The sequence below is a fragment of the Marmota monax genome, unplaced genomic scaffold (genome assembly GCF_021218885.2).
Source record: "Marmota monax isolate L192 unplaced genomic scaffold, Marmota_monax_Labrador192_F-V1.1 WCK01_AAM20220418_F8-fsc00558, whole genome shotgun sequence".
Classification (NCBI taxonomy): domain Eukaryota; kingdom Metazoa; phylum Chordata; class Mammalia; order Rodentia; family Sciuridae; genus Marmota; species Marmota monax.
In genome coordinates, this window is record NW_026693025.1 from 249,495 (window position 1) to 277,020 (window position 27,526).

At 43.2% G+C, this 27,526-nt stretch overlaps 1 pseudogene; it reads right to left on the minus strand.

The window, feature by feature from the left end:
* LOC124098718 (melanoma inhibitory activity protein 2-like) overlaps window positions 1–26,773 on the minus strand; it is a 37,080-nt pseudogene extending 10,307 nt beyond the window's left edge.
* Between the last annotated feature and the right edge of the window lie 753 nt (window positions 26,774–27,526).

A 27,526-nucleotide genomic window follows, 5' to 3' on the forward strand; every position in this document is an offset into this window, starting at 1 on the left:
GCCACTGTTAAAGTCAATCCTTATCCTAGATCTGCAGAACATCTGCCTCCAGGGCTGCAGCATGGGCAGTGAGCATGAGCTGCCACCCAGAGTCCACCACGCTGGTATGGGGCCAAGGTGGACTGAGCCAGCACCAAGGCAAACCAGGGAATATAAATCCACTGAGCTGAGGCAGCCCTGCTGGGCCCAGTGTGGATACCTGCTCTACACAGCGCTGCAGCCAGAACCCCCAGGCTCCATGATCCCAGGACCTCAACCTCCTGCTTGACAAAAGTGAGAAAATGGGAGTGGACTGAACCTGAATGTAAATTGAGGCTCAAGCATTGTTACAATAGCATCAGTACTTTTCCAAACCCTGATTAGCATAAGTTTGAACCAACAACACTGACCCAAGTGCTATATAAACCCCTCGCCTAGCACACTTAGATGATAACATGATATTGGGTCTGTTTTTGTCTCTATAGGAGTTCTGATTTTATTTTCACTTCAATTAAATTCTATTCCATTTACTCTTGCCTTCCTTATCTCATTAATTTAATTCTTTGGATGTGTGAGGCAAACCTAGAAAGACATTAGAGGTAAACTGCTAGACCTTATTGCAGCACTGGAGAGCATAGCAGAGGTTCAGAGCTATAACACTGAGAGCTATGATATGCCACTTAATGGTAGTGGAGAAGATTCAGACTTTGCTGGTTGTAACCTTCAAAGCTGACACTTGTAGATGATTTGGATTCCTGGCTGCTGAGCCAAATCAGCCATCCTTCTGTTTCTTGTCAAGATGCAGATATAGAGCTCATGTGGCCTGTGGACCTGAGGAGACTGCTATGTAGCCAAGGAGGTCCTGAGGTAGAACAGGCCAGTGATGAGGTAGATCATGGCAAGCTGTTCTGTCACTCTTCTGAAGCCTGGATTATACATAGGGGAACATTTACCACAGAAGCACACTCTATAGCAGTGCCACAGCTTCAGATACCCACTGAGCATGTGCAGTCAATGACTTCAGTCTCCTGCTTCCCAAAGCAGGGAGCAAAGTAAAGCTAAATGTAAATGGGGTTCAGGACTAACAATTTCATTATTGATTTTCCAAGCCCTACTTAGCATAAGTTTGGACCAATAGCAGTGAACCAAGGGCTCTATAAATCCCTAGACTAGCAAACTTGGCAGAGAAAACTGGCTATCTGTTCCTCTCTAGTGTGGCATGAGTTGTGTTCCTGTAACTCAATGAATTCTACTATTACACTCACTCATCCTGGTTTGAGAATTTCATTCTTTGAATTCATAATAAACAAAAGAAAAGCAACAGCTGCTGGGTTATACTACAACACTGGTGGTCATGGCCTGCCATTAGGAGCTGCAGCACTTCCTGAGTTCAGAGGCCTGCAGCTTGTGTATACCACACCTGGCAGCAGCAGCAGTGAATGAAGTTTCACCTCAAAACCCTGGTTTCCTAGGCATCTCCTCTTTGATTAGCTGCTAACACTTAAAGTGAGCCAGCTTGGCTGCAGTGTTCTGTATCTTCACAGACTGCTCACCAGCACAACTGGTGAATTCAGCTTCTTAAACTCTAGCTGTGTTACTTCTATCATTGTTGCTTGGGTATAGACAAAACTCTAATGATTGTATACCTTATCTGCATGTGGTGTTGAGATTTAAGACAAGTTTCAAGAGGGAGCCCTGGACCAGAATTCAGGGACCTAAAGATATATGCTAGCTTTTGCTGTGTTGACTATTCCACACTGGGTACTTAAAACCCTTGCAAAAATGACAATGGTACCTCCAGCCCCTGGGGATTACTACAAAAAAACACTTTGTGAAGCCCCAGATCCTCCCCACGGATACCCAAACCAGAGCAGAATAGTGCCTTGTGCCAGTAAGCTGAACATCACCTGAACAACCAACCTGGTGGTGTAACTGCAATTTCTGGACAGCATGTGTAGTCGTTTACTTCATCATTTTATTGTTATTTCACTGTATTTTCTTATGCTGAAGTCCATTGATCTACAGGAATGTATTTATCATTTAGAAAAGCATCTTGCTCTGGGAAGGCTGTGTTGGGAGGAATCAAGCTGGAATTCAGAATCACCTCCAGAAGAGGACTGCAGTCACTGCATGAGCATCACATGGGGACATGGCCTCCTTTCTAGCACAGTCATGAGACCAGTTTGAGATGAAATTCCACCACTTCTGTTGGTGGGATGAGTCTGTGCACACTGCAGGCCTCTTCAGCCAAGAAAGCCTATTTCAGTGTTTACTGTGAATCACAGCAGGGGATGCCTGCCCTTGTCAGCTCTGAGGGTCAGAACTGGCCAGGCCATGTCCTCCACTACCACTGAGCAGTGTGTTTCAGTTTTGTGCTAGAGCTCTCTGCCTGGGGAGGGTCTCCAGTATTGCAACAGACTCTTGCAATTCACTACCAACTTATTTCCAGGTTGTTCTCACACAAATCCAAAGAATGTCCCAGAAGATATGTGTCAAAGCAGTAGAATTTATTTAAGTATGAAAAATAGAAACAGAACACTTGCAATGGCAAGAAGGAATCCAACAGCAGGTTTTCAGTCCAAGTGAGCTAGTCTAGGGGATTATCTAGCAATTGGGTCAATGATATTGTTTCAGACTCATGATAATCAGGGTTTGGAAAAGTACTAATGTGATTGTCACCACACTGAAGCCTGAATTTCCATTCAAGTGCACCCCAATCATATTTTTTCACTATTGGTTGGCCAGCAGGAAGTTGAGGTCTTGGGATTGTAGAGGCTGGAGTTCTGGAGGCAGTGCTGTGTGCAGTCAGCATCCACCCTGGGCTAAGCCTGGTCTTGGTGTCTCAGGCCCACACCAATGTGGTGGGCTCCATCTGGCTACTACTTGCCACCCAAACTCCAGGCCCTGTGGGCAGCCATTCCATAGCTCTGGGACAAGGGTTGGTTCCAGTCAGGCATTATGATACAGGAATTTTACTCTAAAGACAACAATGATGAAAACATCAGGAGACTAAGGCACCTTTTTTCGACTCTCCTTCTACTATGAGAGTGGGACTGTTTTCCAAAGGCCATGGAGCTGAACGTCACAGCACTTGGGTTGCATTGCTGACCTATGAAGCCAGCTGTCTCACAGAAAGCCAGACATTAAAGAAACTAAAAAAAAGCAACACTTCATCTTTCTTCATTTAGTCTTGAAAATACATCTATTTTTCATAAAATATTCTAATGTGCAATGAGTTCAAAATAACTTAAAACAAATTAATAAATATTTCTAAAATTTCCCAATCTTTGTTTCACTGCAAATATTGATAGTTATTATCCACTCAAAGGAAATTGTTTGTGGGTCCTTATGATCTTTAAGAATGTGAAAGGATTCTGCAAGACTGGGAGAAGCTGAAGCAGGAGTGTTCCTGGGAAAGATGAACACAGTAAGGTCACTGGGGTCAGGGTCTGTGAGTGGAGGAAGGGCTCACATGGATCTGCAAACTTTTTTCTTAAAAACTAAATCCAGGTACAGAATTTCAGCATTCTGTGAGCTGGGTGGTTGTTATACCATACTTCTGATGTTTTTTAAATAATTCATAATAAAAATAAATTGCCAGGGGATAGGGAGGGCAGCAGAACACAACAGGCACTAGTATTGCTGTATGTATATATGTGGCTGTATAACCAATGTGATCCTGCAATCTGTATATGTGGAAAAATGAGAATTCATACCCCATTTGAATCAAATGTATGATATGTTAAGATCATTGTATTGTCTTGAACAACTAATAAAAAAACAATAAAAAAATAAGTTGCCATGAAAATGTCATTTAGAGTTATGGAAACAATTACCAGAAATACCATCAACAAACATGGTTGAGTTTGGGTGCAGTGTGAGACCAATGTGGGCAAGCAAGGCTGGAAGAGGAGGCCCCGTGGCAGGTGGGCAGGTTCCATTTCACGTGATATTAGATACACCTCCTCTGCACCTCGACAAATTAGAATCTTCAAATAAATCAAGTGAAGAGAAAGGAAGGAAAGGACAAGCACCATGCAGAACATAGAGATGAAGAGAAGGTGTGGAAGGAGGAGGAACTGCACCATGTGTTAGGATGTGGGACTATGGGGGCTCTTTCTTCCCCTTCATTTTTCATCTATTCTGTTATGTGGCTGCATAATTTCATGTATAGCATAAAATTATTTTTAAAATTAGCAATAGATCAAAAAAGACAGATATTTATTTTTCTCCTGGGAAAGACTGGCTACCACATGGTTCTATCTCTCCTGGTTATCTCACATGGATGCCTGGTGGCTGCCAACCTTCTGCTCCTTAGAGACTGTGATCCTAGGTGGATTCTTCATCTCTCCTGGTCTCTTCTTTGGCTAGTTGTCCTCAGCTGGTGCTGCTAACCCCAGGGCCTGCTCTGTCTTGACCTGGTCTTCTTCTCTGTCTCTCTGTGTCCTCTTCTTTATTTAGAAGGTTACTAATCTTTGAATTGGGGCACACCCTAATAATCCTAAATAAATTACATCTGCAAATACCATGAACCTCACATTCTAAAGTTCAAGGTGAACATGAATTGGGGAGTACATCATCCAACACAGTATAAAGACCAAGCAAAATAAATTACTAAAGGCACATGCTCCAAATATAATTCTTACTTCAAATGAAAAAGTACATGGGTTAAACATAGGCTCACTTGATAGAACTCTAAAGCAACAATGCCCCCCACACACACACAAGCTGTTTAACTTTTCCAAAACAACCAAATCAATTCTGATGTGATCTGCGTATCAACCAACCATAAATCAATATAAGTACTGAATACCTTCATGCTTTTACACTGTTCCAGGTATATTCACTTGCAACAGAATCTGAGGCTTCACAAAAAACAAGTTCAACAGAAAATGATCTCATTCACCCTCCAACTGGCAAACAGAAACTTTGTTATATAATGGACAAGACACTAGCACAATATTTGTAGGTATAATTACAAAATATGCTGTAGGTGTACTATTCTCTTTGAAGTCATGTGTATGTCTGTGAGTGTGTGCATGTGAGATGGGTGGGTGGATAGATAGATATTGAGGGATGCTGGACAGGATCAAGGTGGACAGCTGGATGGATGCCCTCAAGACCTGCCATCTCTTCCTGGCACAGCTCCCTTTGAAGTTGGGCTGGGTGCATGTGACTGAGCCCTCATAGTAGATTGGATGGATCATCTACCTCACTTTCAGGCCTGGAGCAAATTCCTCCAGTTTCTCTATATGGTGCAGAACAGATAGCCATGAACCACAGGTGGCTTCATTGCCAACTTGAATCAGCATGAATCCCTGGGTCAGCATGGGTGGAGAGACCACAGAGTCACTGAACTCGCAACCAGGATGGGAGTGAGGAACAGCCATGCTTGTCCATTTCATGGATCCTTTAAGAGACTGTCCTTGCTATAGTTTGGGTATTGACAGATCTTCCAAGGCCCATTTACTGAGGCTTTGTCCACTGGGTGGTGTTATGGGGATGAAGTGGAACCTTTGAGAGGTGGGCCTAGTGGTAGGTCCTGAGGCCTCTGAGGTGTGTCCTTGAGGAGGAGTGTGGGACCCTAGCTGATCCCTCCTCCCCTTTTACTTCCTGGCTGATGACAGGAGCAGTTCTGCTCTGCCACACCCTCCCACAATGATGGGCCACCCCACCACAGGCCCAAAGCCACAGCACAAAACCATTGTGGACTGGCATCTCTAGAAATGTGGGCCCAAAGAAACCCTTTCTCTTCATAAGCTGATTAGCTCACATATTTGTTACAGTGAAGGAAAGTGGACTAACACAATTATCAACTTTCTAGACTCTGAAGCAGTCATGCACGCCCTCCTCTTTGCTCTTATAGCCCAGCCTCCACAGTGCCCCATTGCAGCAGGCCTGTGCCTGTGCATGGCGTGTTTTCCATATAGACAGAGCCCTTTCATGAGGCTGGATCCTCTGCCTTATTTGTTGTTATTGCCCAGCCCCAGGCATAATGAGCACATGACTTTCTTATTTGTCTTCCTGGATGAAAGAGAAAAAAATGGTCAAAATGTCATTTATAAGCCAATTTTCAAGAAGAATTTATTATAAAGTAGATGCCTCCATTATTACTACTGAAGTCTCATGCCTGAGTTGTCACAGGTCCAATTGGGTCTTAGCTCCCAACGATGCACTCTCTGCACTGGTTTCCAGACACTTCCTCTCTGTGCTTCCGCATCCCAACTCCAGCCTGCACACCTCTCTGGGCATACATCTTCCCAATTCCCAGGAATGAAGGTGACCTGGAGTGAATGTCCCTTTCACATGTTGGCACACATAGCTGCAGGAAGACACACTCCTGTTCACATCACTTCCTGCAGCTTCAGGAAGTATTCCACCTCCTGTCTTTACCAGTGGCCTCTGCTCTGTAGAGTCTCTTGCGTGTGCGTGTTCCTCCCTGAAGTGTGTAAACACTCTGAAGATTTCCATTTCTTGTGAGAGATAGGGGTATAATTTTATTTTGTTACATATGGATTTCCAGTTTTCCCAGAACCATTTGTTGAAAATGCTATCTTATCTCCAGGATATGTTTTTGACACCTTTGTCTAATATAAGAAAATTATAATTGTGTTGATTAATCTCTGTGTCCTCTGTTCTGTACCATTGGTCTACAAGTCTGTTATTAGGCCAATACCATCCTTTTTTTGTTACTATTTCTCTATAGTATAGTTTAGGTCTGGTATAGAGATGCCACTTGCTTCGCTCTTCTTACTAACAATTCCTTTAGCTATTCTGGATCTCTTAATGGATCAAGGACCTAAGAGATGGACCAGAGACTCTGCATCTAATAGAATAGAAACTAGGCCCTAATCTTCATATTGTGGGATTAAGCCCCAACTTCCTTGATAAGACTTCTATAACACAAGAATTAAAATCAAGAATCAATAAATAGGGTGGAATCAAACTAAAAAATTTCTTCTCAGCAAAAGAAACAATCTGAGAGGTAAACAGAGAGCCTACATCCTGGGAGAAAATTTTTACCCCTCACACATCAGATAGAGCACAAATATCTAGGGCATACAAAGAACTCGAAAAGCTAAGCACCAAAAAACAAATAACCCAATCAACAAATGGGCCAAGGACCTGAACAGACACTTTTCAGAAGAGGATATATAAGCAACCAACAAATATATGAAACATGCTCATCATCTCTAGGAATCAAAGAAATGCAAATCAAAACTACTCTAAATATCATCTCACTCTAGTCAGAATGGCAGGTATTATGAAGACAAACAACAATAAGTGTTGGCGAGAATGTGGGGGAAAAGGCACACTCATACTTGCTGGTGGGACTGCAAATTGGTGCAGCCAATATGGAAAGCGGTATGGAGATTCCTTGGAAATCTGGGAATAGAACCACCATTTGACCCAGCTATCCTTCTCCTCGTACTATACCCAAAGAACTTAAAAACAGCATACTACAGGGACACAGTCACATTAATGTTGATACTAGCACAATTCACAATAGCTAAACTGTGGAGCCAACCTAGATGCCCTTCAGTAGATGAATGGATAAAAAAAATGTGGCATACATACAAAATGGAATTTTACTCAGAGAAAAATCATGGCATTTGCAGGTAAATGGATAAGCATTAGAGAAGATAATGCTAAGTGAAGTTAGCCAATCCCCCCAAAAAACAAATGCCGAATGTTTTCTCTGATATAAGGAGACTGACTCATACTGGCTGGGATAGGGAGGGGGAGCATGGGAAAAATAGATGAATTCTATATAGGGAAGAAGGGTTGGAGGAAAAGGGAGGAGGCAGGGAATTAGCAAGAATGGTGGAATGTGATGGACATCATTATCCAAAGCACAAGTATGAAGACACAAATTGGGTGTCAACCTACATTATATACAACTAGAGTTATGAAAAACTGAAGTATATATGTGTAATAAGATTTTTAATGAAAAAAGTACATTTAGAAAAGACATGAAATGGTGTGAACATACTCTATATAAAAAGATGAAAATTGTGCTATGTGTAATAGGAATTGTAATGCATTCTGCTATCATGTATTTGAAAAAAACATAAAATCAACTAAATTTAAAAAAAGTTTCCATTTCTTAAAGTGAAACTCCCCTCTGGATACTCCTGGTGACAGGAAGAACAAGGGAGCTATGCTTGCCCCAGCCCACAGACAACCTCATGTATACCAGAACAGGCAGCATTCCCTTTCAGCTGTGTCCTCTTTTCCAAAAGGATGCTGTTTAGCAGATGGAAGAGGCCAGTGGACACTCTACAACAGGTTTCTACCATCATTGGCTTGACCACAGTCAGGGAGACTGGCAGCACCCAAAACTCCTAAGCTCACAGGCTCTCGTTAATCCTTCTCTTCAAAAAACCTTCCTACTTCTGCACAGCCCATCCCCTAATGGTGGAGCTGCAGAACACAGTGGCTCTGCCTCTGACTACTGCTCTCTTCACCTGTGGAGTCCACCTGAGGATCACCACTGGGAAAGGGAGGCCCTGCCACTGCAAGGAGAGTGCAGGGTGAGCTTGGCAGCCTCCAGCCAGGCCCTCTTCCTAGTGGTCACAAAGCCTGGCCCTCCTCCTTGTGGCCCTCAATCCTGTGGTCAGAGAGTACACAGCTCTGTTCCTGTCTGCTGGACAAGCTTTCAATCCACCTGTGCAGTTTACCTGGATTCAGTACCTCAATTTCTTTTTCCTTCCAGCCACATTTTGTGTTTTTCTCCTGAAAGATCAATTCCCCTCTTGGACTATGGCTTTGATAAACATGGTATCCCAACATGCTGTCACCACCAAAGGGCCTTGCCAAGAACCTAGTGTGTCTTTCTGTGGTCTGCCTCCCTCCTAGGAATGTGAGACCCCTGAGATGGGTGATAAAATGTGCTACATTCCCAGTGAATTTTTGTTAAATGAATGAGTGGAAGGAACAAAATTATCCCCCTTTTGTCCCCACAGCTTGTCACCAAGTTTGATCCATTCTGTTTCCTCAAAACTCTCATGTCCATAAGCTCCTTTCCCTACCTTCCCAGAATGAGTTACTCCAGGTCTCATTTCTTCCTGCTGAGCTTGGAGCACAGCTCCTGCTACACCTGTCACTCAGCATCCCACCCTCCTTCTCAACACCACTACAAACGGCCTGGGATGAACCACCCATCACACTGTTCTGTCCCTCAGAGCCTCTGCACACTGCCCACGTCCACACTGGTTGGACCATGAGGCCGAGGCAGGCCATGAGGCTCTGTGTGATGAGGATCCACTCCTACTATCAGCATCTCCCACATGATTTCCCACTCACTCTCCCTGCACCAGCCAAATGAAAATATCACCTGTGCCTCATGCCCAGGCTTTTTTCAGAAGATAAACTTTAAGTTTTAGTACAGTTTTACTTTATAGAAAAACTAAAAAGTCAGTGCAAAAGATTAATGATATCTCTCAGCTAGTTTCACCAATGGTTAGCATAGACATGGCTTTGAACAGCTGTCAAAATCAATAAATCTACACTGACATGTTGACTAATGTCCAATTGTTACTCACTCTGTAGTTCTTGTCTTGCTTCTGTCTGCAGATCCAACCCAGGATGGTATGTTATGGGGCATATTCAGGTTGTGTGGGCTCCTCTTGACAGTCATGGTATCAGTCTTCCCTGGGTTTCTAGGACCTTCACAGAAGCATTGAGAGGCACTGGTCAGGGGTTTGTAGGTCATCCTCAACTGCTCTGTTTTGAAGCCATTTCCCAGCCTATGATCTTGGGCTTTTACTCTGTAAAGAAGAAAAAAAAAATAATTCACAATGAAAATAATTTCTGTAGCATTGAAGGAATTCCTTGTAATAACAATCTTTTCAAGCTAATGATCCTGGGAGTTATTTAAAGAGAAAGGATGAACTTCAAGAGCAGTTAGAATTTGAGCTAACAGCTATTCTCCAACTGACAGTTTAGAATCCAGGAAAAGTACAATTTCTAAAACTACAAAAAGGAAGGAAGGAAAGAAAGGAGGCTGTGAGAGGGAAGGAGGAAGAGGAGAAGAGAGGCATAAAGGAAGTGTACTGTGTCGATTGAATGTTAAGAGTTTTCAAATTGGGAAGAACAAGGACTTAGAAATAATAATCCACCTGTGCCCATGATTTTATGGAGAATTCTATGTACAAAGAGATGAGTTTGTTATGACAGAAGTGGAAATCCATCCTTAAGGGCCTTCATCCAGGGATGAACAAATAGGAACCACAGAGGAACTTGGAGCCTTTGAAAGTCCATAAAGATGAGTAGGAACAAAACACGTTAAAAATTATTCAGAAAGACTAGAACTGCACCACTGTGACATCCCCTGGATAACAGTAAGGTAGAGCCCCCTTGTGTCTGGGGGTTTAGTCTTTTGTGGGGGGGGGGGGTTGGAGCTGCTGTGCAGGATCTTACCTAGGTGGTTTTAGGAGGGCCCCAGAGGCACAGATCAAACCTGTTGTCTGACTCAATGTCATTGTGTTAACTTTGGTTCCTGCTAGACAAGTTTCCCTAAAGAAGCAGATACCAGGCTACCTTGCAACTGAACCTGCCCTTGAGTGGACCAGGGAATATGTCACTGACCCACTCTCCCCCTCTTAGAACTACAGAATTCATATTCCTCAGGTCAACCATCCATCCATCAGGTGACTTAAATGCCAAGCACAGTGGAAGTGTTTATTTTTTCTGAGGCCTGAATTTTAATCAAAGGCTGACCCATGGATGTTGGATTTGAAGATACCTGGTGAGAGGAAGGGAGTGTGATGGTCAATCCTGTATGTTCACATGGCCAGACTATGGTGTCCACGTGGTCACTCAGCCCGGATGTTGCTGCAAAGGTATTTTAAAGATGTGACTGACACTGAATTCTGCAGATGGAGAGTCAAGCAGGTTGCCTTCCATAATGTGCGTGGGCCTCACCAAATGAAAGGCCTTAGGAAATAAGACTGGGCTTCCCTCTGGAAAAGAAACCTTTGGCTGCAGACTGATTTCCGATTAAGCTGCAACCTCAGCACTTCCCTGGGCCTCCAGCCTGCAATCTGCCCTGCACATTACATTAAACTTGGTACTCTCCAAAGTTGGTGAGCCACTTCCTTAAAATAAGGCCCTCTCTCTCCCTCTACCTTTCAATACTGCAACTTCACAGTTCAGAAGATCCATGCTTCCTGACATGTGACCATCTTGATCCTACAGGTAGGTTGGAACATGCTAGTGACAGGGAGTTCAATATGCTGCAGTGGCAATGAAGCCATCAGAGGTCTCCTCTCAGGCCTGGCTGGAAGTCACCCTGCCTTGGACTTTGGTTCTGGCAGGCCCACACTGTGCACACACGCTGGCCACATTGCACTTGATTCTACCTGGCCAAGTTGGGAAGTGTGCAGGAACAGAGTTTGGCTATTCTATCATCTTCAAACCATGGGATGCTATTTTTTGAACTATCAATGTAAGTGATGCTTGTAATTCATCCTCTCCAGAAATGCATTCTGTGATCCAGGAACATAACCAATAAGGAAATTATACTCAGAGAAAAGGTAGATGTGAAAATCAAAGAACTTCCCTGATGACGCCAGATATCTGTCAAGGTGGGATATGTGTTGAGGAACATCCACAGAATTGAATTCTGGCCAGTGCTCAAATTTCTGTTCATATGACTGAGTCTCCTGGCCACACAGGACAGGGAGGTCAGCAGGATGATGTGGAGATCTCCAACTGGGCTCAGCAATGTGTTCATGAGATCACGTGTCTCCTGCAGCTTGGCAGATGCATGTCTGTCTTATCCTCCCAGCACCCAGTGCTACAGCTCCTAGGAGATGGGAGATGCCATGTGGTCTCTGTAGCCACTGTTATACTTCAATCCAGACCCTTGCAAATTGCAAGAAGTATAAAAGAAAAGAAAGGAAAAGAGAAAGTATAGGAGGAATGTGGGGAATGGTTGGCGCAGAGCAACCTGGAGATGGATTTCTGTTTCCCATGCTTCCCCAGGGTACCCTGAAAAACTTCCAGATGGAAGGGAGGTCTCTGTGTGCCCCTGTCCTTCAGTACCTTTCTAATAACAGCAATAGTAACAGTGAACATTTTCCAGAAATTACCACCTTAGGTGTAGCCAGTCTTCATTATTCATATTCTGTTTTTGCAAGTTTACTGCTTGTAAAATTTACTTGTAACCCCCAAATCAGTGCCCATGTGCCAGAGCCACCTGATAGCTATGCTCCCTGCCGATACTGAATGAGGCCTGTGCCTTCCTTTTTGTAAAAAAGACACTATAAATAAGTGTCTTTTTCTCCACCTGCCCAGGACTCTGTTTAAAACACCCTCCAGGGGCTGTATATGTGGCTCAAGTGGTAGCGCGCTCGCCTGGCATGTGTGCGGCCCGGGTTCGATCCTCAGCACCACATACAAACAAAGATGTTGTGTCCGCAGATAACTAAAAAATAAATATTGAAAATTCTCTCTCTCTCTCTTTAAAAAATAAATAAAAAAAAAACACCCTCCATACATCATGCTGAAGTGCTCTTGTGCTCTTGAGAAAGGAAGACTGAGATTGCCTCACAGAGAACACACACATCAAATAAACTCCCTTCCAACACAAGCTGTGGTGCTGCTGGCCCTGTTTCATGCTAACCAATTAGCAGCGTGTATCAATTAAGATGTCTCAAACAGAAGCACACATGCCACAAGATGACGTATTGGTGGGTGGCTACAAATAAGTGCAACCAGAGGCTGGAAGGCACCTAGCCCTGCTGCTACTAGGATCAGCACCCCAACATTCCCCAGCTCATGTTTCCAGGTGACTTTACAGAACAGTAAAGTAGCAGTATGGATAACGATAAGTATTATACAATTGACTACTGACTTTTGGGTATCCTGATCATGGCTGGGTGCTGGATCCCATGGGCAGTAGCTCAGTGCTAACGGGGATGTGATGGAGCAGAGCCATCCTTAGTAAGGGCCAAGTGCTTCCCACATTGTTCTGTATAACCCTCCCCGGTAATCCTGAAAAGTACATCCTGTTTTTGCTCAGGACTTGAGTGGGGTTCATGAGCTTAAGTGACTTGCCCAAGGTAATCACAAAACCAGTGACTGCTGGGTTCAGAACTTCAGCCCTGGCAGTCAGACCATGGAGTCCTGGGCGCACCCTGAGCGGTACTGCCTGCTCAACTTCCCTTCCTGCCTGGGCAGAGTTGTGAGTGTCAGGGGACTAAGACAATGGGTAAGCAGAGACCCTAGACTGATGTTCTCATGCAAATGACATGTGAACCCTTGGGACATACTCAACCCACAGCACCTGGTATGCTATTTGTGTTTTGTGCTTTGAGGTAGATTTTTGGTTTGTGGTTACCACAGCTTATATAAAAATTAGAAAATTTTATGCAGATAACAACTTAATCTCAATCATATACAACTCTGTGCTTTGACTAGCTACTTAAAACACACATTTTATGCTTTTGATGCCAACATGTCCATCACTTTCTACTATGTATATTGACAATCTGTTTGATCTATAGCTGTCTTAATTTTTTTTTCTCTCTCAACATACTGGAGAGAAATATTGACTCAGTATTACTTATAGTATTGCTGTCTGTGCTTTTATGTGTTTTATGTTGCTAATTAGTAATTTTGTTTGTCTGCTTCAACTTCATTCCCTTCAGCAGTTCCAGGGATAGACCTCATGGTGGGGAACGTGGCTTTTCTTTGGGAGAGACATCACCTACTTCCTCCTCATTTCTGAAGGACAGTTTTGCTGGACAAAACACTCTTCGTTGGTGAGTTTTTCCTTTGTTCCCTTTAACACATTGAATTTATCCTCCTGCTCTCACCTAGCATACAGGGATTCTGTAGAACATGTCCTTGAGTGCCACCTTGGGGCTCCTTTGTCTGGGATAAAGGGATATTTTTAAAGCACCACAGTTTCTGTGCACTACAGGAAAGCATAGTCTCAAAGAGTGACAGGGTTCTTCCTGTACCTCAACCCTGCCAGGTGAGGACTGTGCTGGGAGCTTCAGGAGTCTTGTGTGGAGCAGGGCAGACATTATGGCTCAGCAGAGCTGAGTGAGGTTGTTGGGCTACTCCTTATACCTCTAGCATGGAGGCAGGAAATGTGCTCTCTCTCGCTGGAGCTCTCTCCCTCTGCTTTTTTTTTTTTTTAATTGTTGTTCTTGCTCTGATCAACGAGACAGAAGATGATCTTTGTCTGGGATAAGCAAAATTTTAAAAAATGCAGTTGGAAGGAACCCTAAGTGATGACATTCCTCTAGCCAGTGTGAGTCAGCCACAAATTTAATGGAATTAGGAGCACTGCACTTGAATCAGCTTAAATTTGAAATAAATTTGTAGCAGGTATCCAAGAAAATTAAATCCCACAAGAATCTTCACACAGAATTGCCAGTGGCACCCATCATGGACCTCTTCAATGCTTCCTAAGACAACTGAAAGCCCAATAAAGGAGAAAAGGAATCTGCCTCTGCTTCCTGCTCCAAGGCCTCTTTTTATTTAAGAATATGCATCAAACAGTCTGGTCTGCTTTTGTCAGTAAATAGGAATTTTAGGAAACACATAAAAAGAAATCCGCTGTGATTCTGGTTAACTTTTAAGCACAGCACAAAAGCATGGTGACATTAAAAAAAATGAAGAAAAATACCTTTTTAGAATATTTGAATATTTAATTTATTTATGCCATGTGAGTTATATAACATCCAAAACAAAAACAGAACTCAAAACATGGTTTTTTCCTTTACCTGCATGTGCTCCACTTCTTAATAAAAGGGATGAAAAATCTGGGGATCAGTCTGCAAACTGAAGGAAGATTTTTGATTCTGTCTTGCCATCCATGTCAAATAGAAAAACTTCCTTAAGAAAAACAAAAAGGTGCAGGACTGTATCCTCATGCCATTAACAGCTTCCAGACTGGAAGCTGCATTCAAGGAGCACAGCTGGCCCTGAGCACAGGCTGACTCCCTGCAGGCCAGTGGTGAGGGCTCCCAACAGCTTGCACAAGGGAGAGACTGCTATTCCCAAGCCTGCAGCACCAGGAGGGCTTAATGAGGACAGACAGGCAAGAAGATGCTTGTACACCAAAACCAAAGAGGACATCATCCATGCTCACTTCCCCAAGAGGAGAAACAGAAGAGTCACTCAAGAGACTGAAAGGTGCACATCACTGGGTAGGTTATGCCGTCCATCTACATCCTGCCGTCTTCCTTGCTGGACTCTTCTTATACACTGACTGGGGAAAGATTCTTTAGCTTTAGTACCTAGAAACAGTTGGCTCCCAACTGTAAGACTCTCACCACCCTCTCAGTAACAACCCAAGAACTTCTGCTACCCTAGTCTTCTCATGTTTAAAATGAGAATAACATCCCCAAACCCCACCAGTGTTATGAGGTCCAGAGCAAATATCTAGGAAAAATACTTGTAGTCTTAAAAAAGCACAATACAAATGTAAACGTCCATCAGCATGGCTGGTAACAACGATGATGCAGCCATGCACTCAATATTAGATTTTCAATATCTGATACTTATTTAAGGACCAGATGAACAGCAAGTGCCTTTGCCTCATTCACATTTTCCAGAACATATGCGCTAAGTGTTGCTTGTTTATCAAGGGCTGTTTAAAGGGACAGATACCACGTTGAATTACTGGCCTTCCCAGTTAAGGAGAAATATTCAAATGTTTAATTAAGGTTTTGATAGATCACAAAGCATGATCACATCACCAAATGTGCATGTACTCTGAGGTTTGCTGGTAGTTTCCCTGCTGCTCCTCTTGGCCGATTACAGGTACCATGCCTCAGAAGAAACAGCTTTCACCAGAGTTTGCTGTACAGCCACACTGTGCATGGGCCAGCTCTCTCTGATCTTGGCTCCTTTCCATCTGCAGGTTTCTACAAGAATGCTATTCTCTTTATTCTCCTGCTGAAGTCCCATCCCTTCTCTTTGTCTGATCATAAATTAAATTATAAACCCCCAGGGGAATGTCATTGTCACTGTCAAGCAGTAGCACCCATCTTCCCTTGATGTGAAAACAGCAATGACAACCAGAGCAAGGAGATCTCACCATGAATAAAAACATTAGCTGCCCAAGAGCTCCATGCCCCTCCTGGCCTGTTCCCTGCAGCTCTGATAAAGGCCCTACTGCATATCTCACCCACAAGCTTGATAATGTGCTAATTTAAATTTCCACTATAGAAACCATAAACAGCTAGATTTTAAGATTTCCATTTGTAGTCATTTCAGACCCTTCTTAGCTTTTGTTCCATTACCATTTTTGGTCACAGAGCAGCACTCAACACTTGCTTTTGTAGTTTAATCCAGAAATCAACAGAACTCCCTGTACACATTGATGACTTATCAAACCCTCTCTTGTGTTATGATGGGTGTCAGTGCGTCTTTCTTAATAAGCCCTGTGGTACCTCTTGCAGGGTCATGCCATCAGGATATCTGGTAAAGACATTTCTGACAGCTCTGCTAACCAGAAATCTGTCCCCAGCTCATATTGGGAACAAAAGCAAGTTGCTTTCTTAGAAGTGTCAACACTGCACCTAAATCTGAAGCAAATTCAAAGTGAAGTCAACAAGGTAAATTTCACTTGAAATTCTGCTTTGGGCTACAAGTATACCCACTCAGTGAAGCAGGTGCTGATGCTGTCTTTCACCAGCAACATAAGAAACAGCCCATGTTTCCAAGTGGTAGTTTGCAGGAATCATGTGTGGGGGATGTGCTCTCCACAATGGCCATCCTCACTTGGCAAATATTTAAAGTTATAGTTACACAGAGACCCGTGATTTTGTGAAGAGGAGATACATTCTGCGGTTTTATACACAAAGGACTTCCCTGGAGAAACTGCTGCATTGTGAGTGTCTAGGGGTCCTTCTCATTAGGAAAGGACCCCACTCTAGAAGGACCCAGATCCTGAAACTGCTGTTAACTTCCTCACTTGTTTTAACAAATCTTCAAGTTTAGAAAGCAAATCCCTGGACATAAGCACTCTACAAGACAGCCAGACGCAAACTCGGGCAGAAACAGGTGTAGGGGCAGTGAGGAGGCTGGGCCTTCTCCACATGGAGTTAGTGCTTGCCTGAGCACTGGGGTCACAGCTCTGGGAGGAAAGAGAGCCAGGAGACATGGCCACCTGGGTAGGGCAGGAAGGGAGGATGGAGGCATTGTGGATGGGAAGGGCAATCAGCAAGAATACTATGTGGGGGAGCTGAGCATGTGCTGGGCCCCGATGGCAAGGACACAAGGGAGCAGGACCCCATAAGGGAGAGGGAGACACTGACTGACTGGATGCACCCACGTCCAAGGAAGTGAGTTTTGACCTCCAGGAAAGAAGGAACCCTGGAGGAGCTGGGCAGCAACACAGCAAGACCATAGCTGGGCTTTGGGAAGTGGCTCCTGTGATCTGCTGAATCAAAGAGGAGCCAGCAAGGAGCCAGACACAGAGCACAAGTTCTGAAATCTTTCAAAAAGGCCAAAAAAGGAGCAAGATTCTCAGACCATCATTCAGGGTGCTAAAACATCTGGCACTCTCAGACAGTGGGCAGCAGTACTCAAGCTAGAAAACCAGCAATGACCCCAACATTGTGTCTCAGGAACACAGCTGGGATGGGGTGCCCTGACTGCAACAGTCCACTCTGTCATCTCCAAACTCAAAGAGCATGAGCTGTAGGTCAGATGCACATATCCCCTCCCCACTACACACAAAGGACCAAGGGCTGAGAAGATTGATTGCTACCATTTTCTAAGAGCACTCGCTGAAGGGCCTTGCAGAGATGTCTTGTCGCTTTCACAGTCCTAACAAGAGATGCCACCAACTTTGCCATGGAGGTGAAGAAACCCAGCACACAGTATGCTGCTTTGGCTCCTTGCTAAATGTTTGCTAAATTACTCACCATTCCTAAGAATCAGGATGACCATTTAAGTACAAAACAACAACAAAAACTATTTTTCGCTATCAGCAGACATCATCTGCTCCTTACATCCTCCCACAAGCCACCCATGACCATTTAAATTTAAATTAATTAAAATTACATAAAATTTATAATTCAGTTTCTCCATAAATCAGCCACATTTACACAATCTGCAGTCACATTCCCAAGCTGGACAGTGCAGGTCAAGGACCCCTCCATCACTGCACAGTTCTCTGTAACCAAACGTGAGCTTCTGGGGGAAATTCACTGCTAAGTGGAAAATCACTTCCCTAGTCAGGTGCATCCTGTCCTTGGAGAGGCTGCCATATGGCCTGGCCACACCTCCAGTATTCATCTGACTGTGTACTGCATGGGTGCAAGGTCATCAAGTGCTGGAATGCAGAGGAAACTCAAATAGTGTTTCTGCTCCATAGGAGTTTACAGTCTAAGAGAAAGAAGAACAATATTAATGTAATTACACTATGTTGTGTTGTAATACTTATCAGTAAGCATGAACCAAATGGGGCAGAGGAAGCTACCCAAGTCAGAGAAGAATGACAGCAGTGTGGACTGGGGACTGTGCCACAGGGGCAGACTACACATCACATGTACAGCACAGCACAGCACAGCACAGCACAGCACAGCACAGAGGGGTTGCAAAATCAGACACTGAGGGAAAAAGTAAACCGTGGAATAGTATTTACAGTATGAGCCATCAAAATGTAAATAATATGTTTTATTTGTGTGCTAATAATGGATGCATATGTATACTCAGAAGGCTTTGGTTTTTAAATTAAAATACACATAAAGCAAATGAGAACCCATTAGTGTGTCCATTACCATTTGGAATATTGTATTTCTCAAAACAAAAGAAAGAAGTAAAGGAACTCAGAGAAAAGGAGGAAAGAAGGATCAGTTTTATGGTGCAAAATGGAATGAGGCAAACTCAGGTAAAGAAGGACGAAGTGGATATGGAGGGCGAGAAGATCTAGAAAGAAGGTGGAACTGTAGACAACATTTGCCCAACATAAAAATGGCATCAGAAAAGTTGCCCTGTGTCATTAACCATCAAAGATATGCAAATCACCCCACAAGAGAGAACTTCCTGCCCATTAGGATGGCTTCTATCAGAGGGCAGACAGAAGGCAACCATGCCTCTGTAGCTGGTGGGGATCAGGGCAAATGGCATAAGAGTATCAAAAAAATCAAACAGAACTACCAGATGACCTGGCAAGCCCCCGTCCAGGCTCCTGTCCACAGAAAGGGAAACCAGGACCTTACAGGACACCACACCCCATGTCAGTGCAACAGTATTTACAGGACACTGGGCATATGGCCCCCTGCTCACACAGGTGTCCCCATCCTCTCTGCATACTTCCACAAGCTCCAAATGGCCCACCCTGGCCACACAGATGATTCCTTTCATGCCTCCTCTGAGGCATGTCCTTCAGCCTTGGGAAAGGGTGGCCTTCTGGGTTTGTCCACTCTTGGCTCTCCTCCTTCAGCACCCCCATACCTGTGGGCTTCTCTCACGAGCATGGTGTTTCATCAGAGCCCACACATTCTATAGTCAATCCCTGTCCCACACACCTGGCTCTCCTGCCACCCTCTGCCCACCAGACTACTCTCCCCTCTCGCCTACACATACTGGACAGAAATCCTTACTCCTCAAACTGCTAGGCCTCTGTGCTTAGTTCTGCCCCATGGTAAAATGCATCCATGAGTATTTTATCAGAGAGATATCTTCGGTATGTCCTTCATGGTGAGCTCTAGAAAACACTTACCCCACCTTGCCCATAACAGTCATTGTGTTACTCAGATGTCATCACCATGACCAAAATACCTGACAGGATCCACTTAGAGGAGGAAAAGTTTATTTTGAGCTCTGGTTTCTGAGTTTCTGTCCATGTTTGGCCCACTCCACTGCTCCAGGTCTGAGGTGAGGCAGAACACCATGGCAGAAGTGTGTCATGGAGGAAAGTTGCTGGGCTCCTGGCAGGAAGGAAACAGAGAGAGAGGGGAGTGGGCTGAGGAATGTAGCTCAGTTGGTAAAGTGCTGCCTCCTTTGAACGACGCCCTAGGTTAAATCCCTAGCACCACCAAAAAAAAAAAAAAAAAGAGGCCAGGGACAGATATCATCCAAGGCCACATGCATAGTGACATATTTCTTCCAGCAACACCCACCTAAGTTACCACCCAGTAGTTCTTTTAAATTATTAATTCACCAGACAGACTACCCAACCATAAGTTACAACCCTCCTCATTTAAACATCTCCCCTGTGAACCGCCTTCATGGCCTCATGAGGAAGGCTGTGTGGCTGGAACTGCCTGTCATGCCCACTCTGTTTCCTTAGTCCTCCCAAGGGCCCTTGGATATGCAGCATTCTATTTGTACACACATGAGATCAGAGGCTTATGCAGATTAACTTAATGAGATTTGCACATTAGGCCAAAGTGCCAGGATTCAAACCCTGACAAGCCGCCTCCATGGCCTACATTCTTGATGCTGGATTACCATGTGACTTCCAATGTCCACATTCCTTGGAGTGAAGGGGTAATTTTTAGACCTAGAGGAACCTTAGAAATTACCATTCAAGTCTTCCACTTTTGGAGATGAAGAAGGGAAGCTACAGAAACCACCTGTTCCAAGGTCACCTAGAGTCCCTGTGGGAGCCTGGGCCCAATGTGGCTGCTTAAGATCCATTAAAGGCTCTCACTCCACCAGCCCCTTGGCACACCTACCTGCCTCCCATGTGGAATGAGCACAGGAGGGCACAGAGGCATCACAGTCCCTTGTGCTGCGTGGACCCCTCAGTGAAGTTGAGCATGCTGGACTGGATCCCAGCTTCACCAGGCCCTGCTCTTGTGTTGCAGAGGCCAGCCTTTTCATGGTCAGTCCATTGATGTGTTCTTCATTCCACCATCTTTGTGGAGCTGCTGGGGGTCCTGTCACCAGCTGCACACAGCCAGGTCAACTGCGAATGCAGACACATCCATGCATGCTTTCGTGGCTGCTCTCTGGGCTATGCTATCTCTTCCTCGGTCTTCTCATCTGTAAAATGAGGACAGTAGACATGTGCACTTCAGAATGCTCTCATAAAGTGTCACAGATCACACAATGTGTGCCTGCCTGCTCCCCAGCAGAGGCTCATGAAGTTTATGTATTAATCCATTGCCATTCTTCTCCACTGTCCTGTACACATGGGCTGTGAAGAGGTGAGAGGAGGCCTTCACTGGAAGTGACAAAAGCTTTCATGTGCCAGTGACTTGGCTGGTGGCTCCACACATATGGCATCACGGTGACAGTGAAATGCCCCTCCTTCAGGGACACACAGAGCTCTGTCCCTTCATGGTTCTCACTCTGGTAACCAGGCAACTGGCAGTAATCTCACTCAAGGAGAATGCTTCTCTGGCTCCACCTGCCATTGCAACAGGGTAAAGGGCATAGCTCACCCTTATAGAGGGGCCAGGAACAGATATCATCCAGGGCCACCATTCCAGAAGATTGCATTTTCTTTTCTTACATTTGAAGTTACTTGCAAGCTTTGATGATCAAAGAACTCCCCAAGTAAATTGAAAATAGAGAATTAGGCCAGGTGCAGGCATTTCAAGTGTGTTTGAATGACAGTGTATCCCAGAAGGTTCTGCAGCAGGAGAGCAAACATGGATGTTTCTCAGGTGTTGCTCAGGGGCCCTGGAGAGTGCCCTGTCAGGCCCCCTTTCAGTCTACTCACCCCAGCCCCACTCCAGAGCCCAGGCTAAAATGCCCATGGAACCCAGGGCCTGACACAGACCCTGGAGACAAACTCTTGTAAAACTACTTACACATCTGGATTGCTAAAAAATGGGCTCCTGTCCCAAATACAATCTTAGTTCCTCATTGCACTTATTCAGTGTGATGGGACAGATGACCTCAAAGGAGACAAGTGGAGGATAGGTCCCTCCTGCCCCACCCACCAGCCCAGTGGTCCCATACCCTTGTCCACAGAGGACCAGGGCCCTCTGGGGCTGGAGGTCACTCACTGTGCCTCAGGTCCTGTGTATGCTTCCACAGTAATCACATTTCTCCTCAGTACAATGTAAGCTTTGGCAAAGAGACAACATTCAAAGGAAAAGAGAGTGATTTCTCTTTGAGTGACAAAATTAACTGACTTACCACTTAATTTTATTCAACCTAATTCTAAAAGAGAAGCCATGGCATTTCATAAAAATATATAATTCAGTAACATAAAATTATAAAGTCAAAATTCAGAAAAATGGAAAATAATAAAATTAATGATAATTAAGAGTAGCTGGAGACCCTCTAACCATCAAATATTAGTCAATGGGGTTCCTAGTAGCCAGAGCAAAGAAGAAAATAGACTTGAAAGCTTCACAGAGCCTCTAGGTAGGAATCAAATCAGTGCAGCTTCTCCTTAAAGCCAGACTGAGAAGTCACCCCAGGAGGCCATAGCCAGCAAGAGGTCCAGAGTTTTCTGACCTGAGGGAACCAGCCAAGAGCACAAGAGGTGCTGAGCATGCAGTGAGTCAGAGGGATGTGGGTTCCAGCTCTTTTGCTCACCAAGGCAGCGACTTTTTGGAGAGCCATTGGGGGTTCTGAGGCATAGTTATGAGGGAGCACATGGAGAGGGGGGCTGGCTCCATGCCCTTGCCACCTTTCTAGGACCCGCCACCAGCATCATTTGACAGCCTGGCTTCTGCTAAGTGGGACTTGGAGAATCCCAGGTACTCCTCTAGGAAACCACCTGCACTAGAGATGTGGTCCTGCACCACACTGCGAAGGCTGGCAGGCCACATTGTGGCCCTTGACCCTGGCGACAGCCCTGTTTCAGAATTACTCAGGCACTAGATATGGAGCAGTAAACATTTTCTTGGCATTTAGAGACATGACACTACATAAATATGCAAGTTTGTTTTTTCAGCTTCACTGAAACATAATTGATATAATGGTGTATATTCAAGGGGTACAACATGATACTGAGAAGTGTGTACACACCGTGAGGTGACTTCCAGTCAAGCAATGAGCATATCCATCACCTGGCATGGTTACCTTCAGATGTGTGGGGAGAATCACTAGTGAAACTGGAGTTTTGAGATGAAACACAATTCACTTCTTCCACTGACAGGTAGAGTCTGCACAAGCTGCAGTTCTCCAGCCTAGAAATATCGTAGCCCTTAAAGGTGGGCCATGCCCTCCAACATTGCACATACCCCAGAAGATCACCCTGAATTTCTTCTTCCTAGGTGCTGCTCTCCAAACTTCAAAGAATGAATTCCTTAGATCAGGATGAACATTAATCTCTAGGATATATATAGAACTCAAAAAATCTTAACACCAAAATGAACAAATAACCCAATCAATAAATGGGCTAAGGAACTGAATAGATACTTGACAGAAATATATATATATATATATATATATATATATATATATATATATATAATGAATAAATATATGAAAAAGTGTTCAACATCTCTAGAATTTAGAGAAATGCAAATAAAGACTAATATTTCATCTCACTCCTGTCAGAATGGCAATCATCAAGAATACAGGCAATAATAAATGTTAGCGAGGATACAGTGAAAAATGTACACTCATACACTGCTGGTGGGACTGAAAATTGGTGCAACCACTATGGAAAGCATCATGGAAATTTCTCAGAAAATTAGGAATGGAACCACCATTTGACCAAACTATCCCACTCCAAGGTTTATACCGAAAAGACTTAAAATCAACATACTGTAGTGATGCAGTCACATCAGTGTTTGTAGCACCTCAATTCACAATAGTTAGACTATGGATCCAAACTAGGTGTCTCCCAATAGATGAATGGATAAGAAAATGTGGAATATATACTCAGTTTTGAAGAAGAGTAAAATTATGGAATTTGCCAGTAAATGGTTGGAGTTGGAGAATATCATGATAAGCAAAATAAGCCAATCCCCCAAAAAACAAACACCTATTTCTTTTTACTAATATGCAGATTCTAATTCACAATAAGGCAGGGGGCAGTAAGGAAGAATAGAGTTACCTTAGATTAGGTAGAGAAGAGTGATGGGAGAGGAGGGGAGAGGATGTGGGGATAGAAAATATAGTAGAATGAAACAGACATTTTTACTGTAGGTATATACATGACTGCATGACCAATATGATTCTGCAACATGTACACTGAGAAAAATAAGAAATATAATATAATATAATATCCCATCCACATATGATATACCAAACTGCATAGTTGCATTCTACTTTCATTTATAACTGAAACAATCAAACAAACAAAAAAGAACTAGAGCAGAGCCTGCAGCCTCTAATTTCATTTTCCATTCCTGTCATAACCCTCTAAAGATAACCCTATTAGCTATATAGGAATGCATTTTTGTGTCCATTTTATATTTTATGTATATGTAATGATATAGTGAAAGAAGTAACTTTTTAACTTCAGCATTGTTTGTAAGAATCAATGTCCCACTGCCTGAAGCCCAAATCTCTTCATCGCCTTTTGATAGCCTCCTACTGTGTTTTTTTTTCTATGAATAAGAGGTGCCTTGAAGAATTTTACCACCTGTGGGCATTTGGGTTGCTTCCTCTTTGGAGGATGAAGAAGTATTCTCCTATGATTGCTGTTGTAGATATGTTTGGGTAAATTGCATGTAAGTATTTTTGTTATTTATATCCTAAGAGTAAATTTCTGGATCATCAGTTACACATATTTGAAATTTAGTATATATTACCAAATGCTTTCCAAAACAACTGTATGAATTCAATCCACTAGTAACATGGGGACACTCTAATCTATCCATATCCTTAACTACATTTATTGCAGTCTGTCTTTTGTTATCTTAGTGATTTATATGGGTGAGCAATAGTGACATATTGTGTTTTAATTTGTATGCCATCAATGAGTAAGATACTTCTGCATATAAATACATTTAAAAAAATTCTAGATGGCCAGAAAATAAAGTCTTTATTTCTAAAAAATGTTTAAAGTGGAACATAATGTCCATTGCTTCTAAATGTTTCTTCAACAGAGAAGTGATGATTAATACTGTTAATCATATTTTTCTGATATTATAATTTTACAATTAAAATAAGCAAATTAAATTTAACATAATTGGGCTTAATCTCCATAAATATGATTTCTTAAATGAATAAATTAGAAATTACAACAGACATCCAACTACTTTCTCCCTTTTTTTTTCAGTTGTTAAAGAAACAACAGGATCCTGCCTCAAATCTCTCCACAGCAAGCTGAATTAACCTCCATTAACATGGCACTGAGATTATTTTCTACTACTTTAAACATTACTACAGATTCTGAATATATATCTAAACTTGTTCCTTATATTTCTGTAGTTGTGTTATCTCCTTGTCTGGATTCCAATTTACTATCTCTTTTTTACCACTTCAGACTTACAGCATCACAAGTCCCCCATCTTCCTTGCACATATGCATGGCCACACCAAGATTCCTGGATCTCTGAGAGAATAATACCCACACAGACACAGCTGTAAGGTTCCTAATATTTTATTGTCAGATGCTGTAAAACTCAAGGATTTTCTCATTAAAAAAACTCATGAATTTTCTGCTCATGAATGAAGATTTTTCCATTTCTTCCCCCAAAGCTCAGACCACTGTCAATAACTATTCTCATTGTACACCCTTCTGGGTCCCTATGTGGGAATCTGTAAACCCACAAGGAGTAACATTCTAATGCACTTAGGCAAATGGGTATTAACCCATTTTCCTCCTTTTAATTCTTTTTCCTTTCTTCATATTTCCACTGATATCTTTCTGGGTTTATTTGGGCTACTGCAGATTGATGTAAATATTTACCTCCTTACAATTCCCATTTATTACTCTGCTTTGCAACTATGGACAAGCCTGCTTATTTAAAAACAGATAACACCCCTGTATATATACCCTGTGATTTTGCACAATTTGCTGCTCATTGGAATATAATTTTAACCCATAGAATTACTCATACTCCTACCAAACAATCCTGGCTTGAACGAGCACATCTTAACCTAATGACCTGATTTTAATTATATATATATACCTTTGTAGAGGAAGATGTGGATCAGACTATGCTTGGCCTGGTGAAGGGATCCTCATGCTACAGGCCTTTTCCCATGGAGGTGACAGGGGCTCAGTATTATAAGGCACTCTCTGAAGATCAGTTTACTCAACATAGCCTGATTTTCTCCTTTAATTGATAAACTGAGATCCCAGAGGATTCTCTTGGCCTCTTGAGCCTCTTTATCCTCCCATTGGTACCAAAGATGAGAATATGAGTGGATTCTTCTTTTCCAAAAGAGGACCTCTCATTTCAGTTGAATTCCCAATACTGAGGGACCATTTGGGGAATGCTCTCTGGCAAAGGCTGTATTTTCATCATCAAGAGCATAAGTATCTTTTTTTCTAAAAGTTTAAATTTAACCACATTTTCAGTTAATTTTTGTCAGTTGTGAACACTTTGTCTCCTTAAACTTGAGGTATCTTTTACACTCTGAGCTGCAAGCTCATTATCATGTGCTTTTTTCTCATAGTACATAATCTGCCCCTGATAAGAATGAATGGTTCTCTCCAATTCTTTTGCAAGGTCTTTGATTTGCTTTCTATAGTTCTCCAGCTGTTCAGTTACATGGATGATGTTTTCATCCACTTCGGAAAGTTTTTCCTCTCACTCTACCTGGTAATTTTCCTCTACTACTAATTTTCTTTGGAGTTTCATTACATTTTTTGATTTAGTTCAACCTTGACATTAAATTTCTGCTGAAGATTGACAACATCTCCACATAAACAGGAGAACAGCAAAAAATCCAACAGCTGCATATATCACCAACTCCCAAGGATACCCATAAGGATGATGGCCTGGTTTCATATCCACAGATAATGATGCCAAAGCATTGTGTAATTCTTCCTGGACCAACCCCAAATACAGCTGAGGGGCAAACTTTAGCCCCTCCATCACAGTAAGGCTGCTTGCAGTTTGAAGGAGACATCAAAAAACTCAAGGAGAGACGCTATGGGCATCCAGGGAGTCCGCAAGATGATTCCTATGAGTCCCAGCAGATTCCATGGATCAATCAGCTACTGAAGACACAGCCTGCCCATCCACGCCCAAAGGCTGTGGACACTCAGGTCTTTGGTCAGGAATCAAACCTGCACCAGGCAACAGAGTATACCATTGTGTAAAAGTTCCAGGGGTGCAGGGCGGTGGAGCTGTGGGCATAGACATGGGAAGCCATAGCCATAGGCTCTCAGGGGCCTAGCACATTCAAGTGCCTGTCAGGGAAGTCTTGGCCCCTTCACTATGCTGTGCATCCTAAAGCAGTGCAGGTTCAAGTCTGTCCCAATTGAGCCAGAGAGGACTCCTCTCCATCCCAACCACCCCTTGGTTTAGTTTCATCCAGGACAAGGTGGAGCTTATTATGTGCTATTCCATTCAGTCATAATGTCAACCAGTTTAATGCAACTAAAATTCTAAAACTTTGTAAAATAATTTAAAGAGCTAGTACATCATATATTTTTATTTGTACCACTTGCCCTTTTATTGTAATGACTCATTCCTTTTCCTCCCCTCCTGTCCACTCCCTTTTTCCTTCCTTCCTTCCTTCCTTCTTTCTCCCTTCTC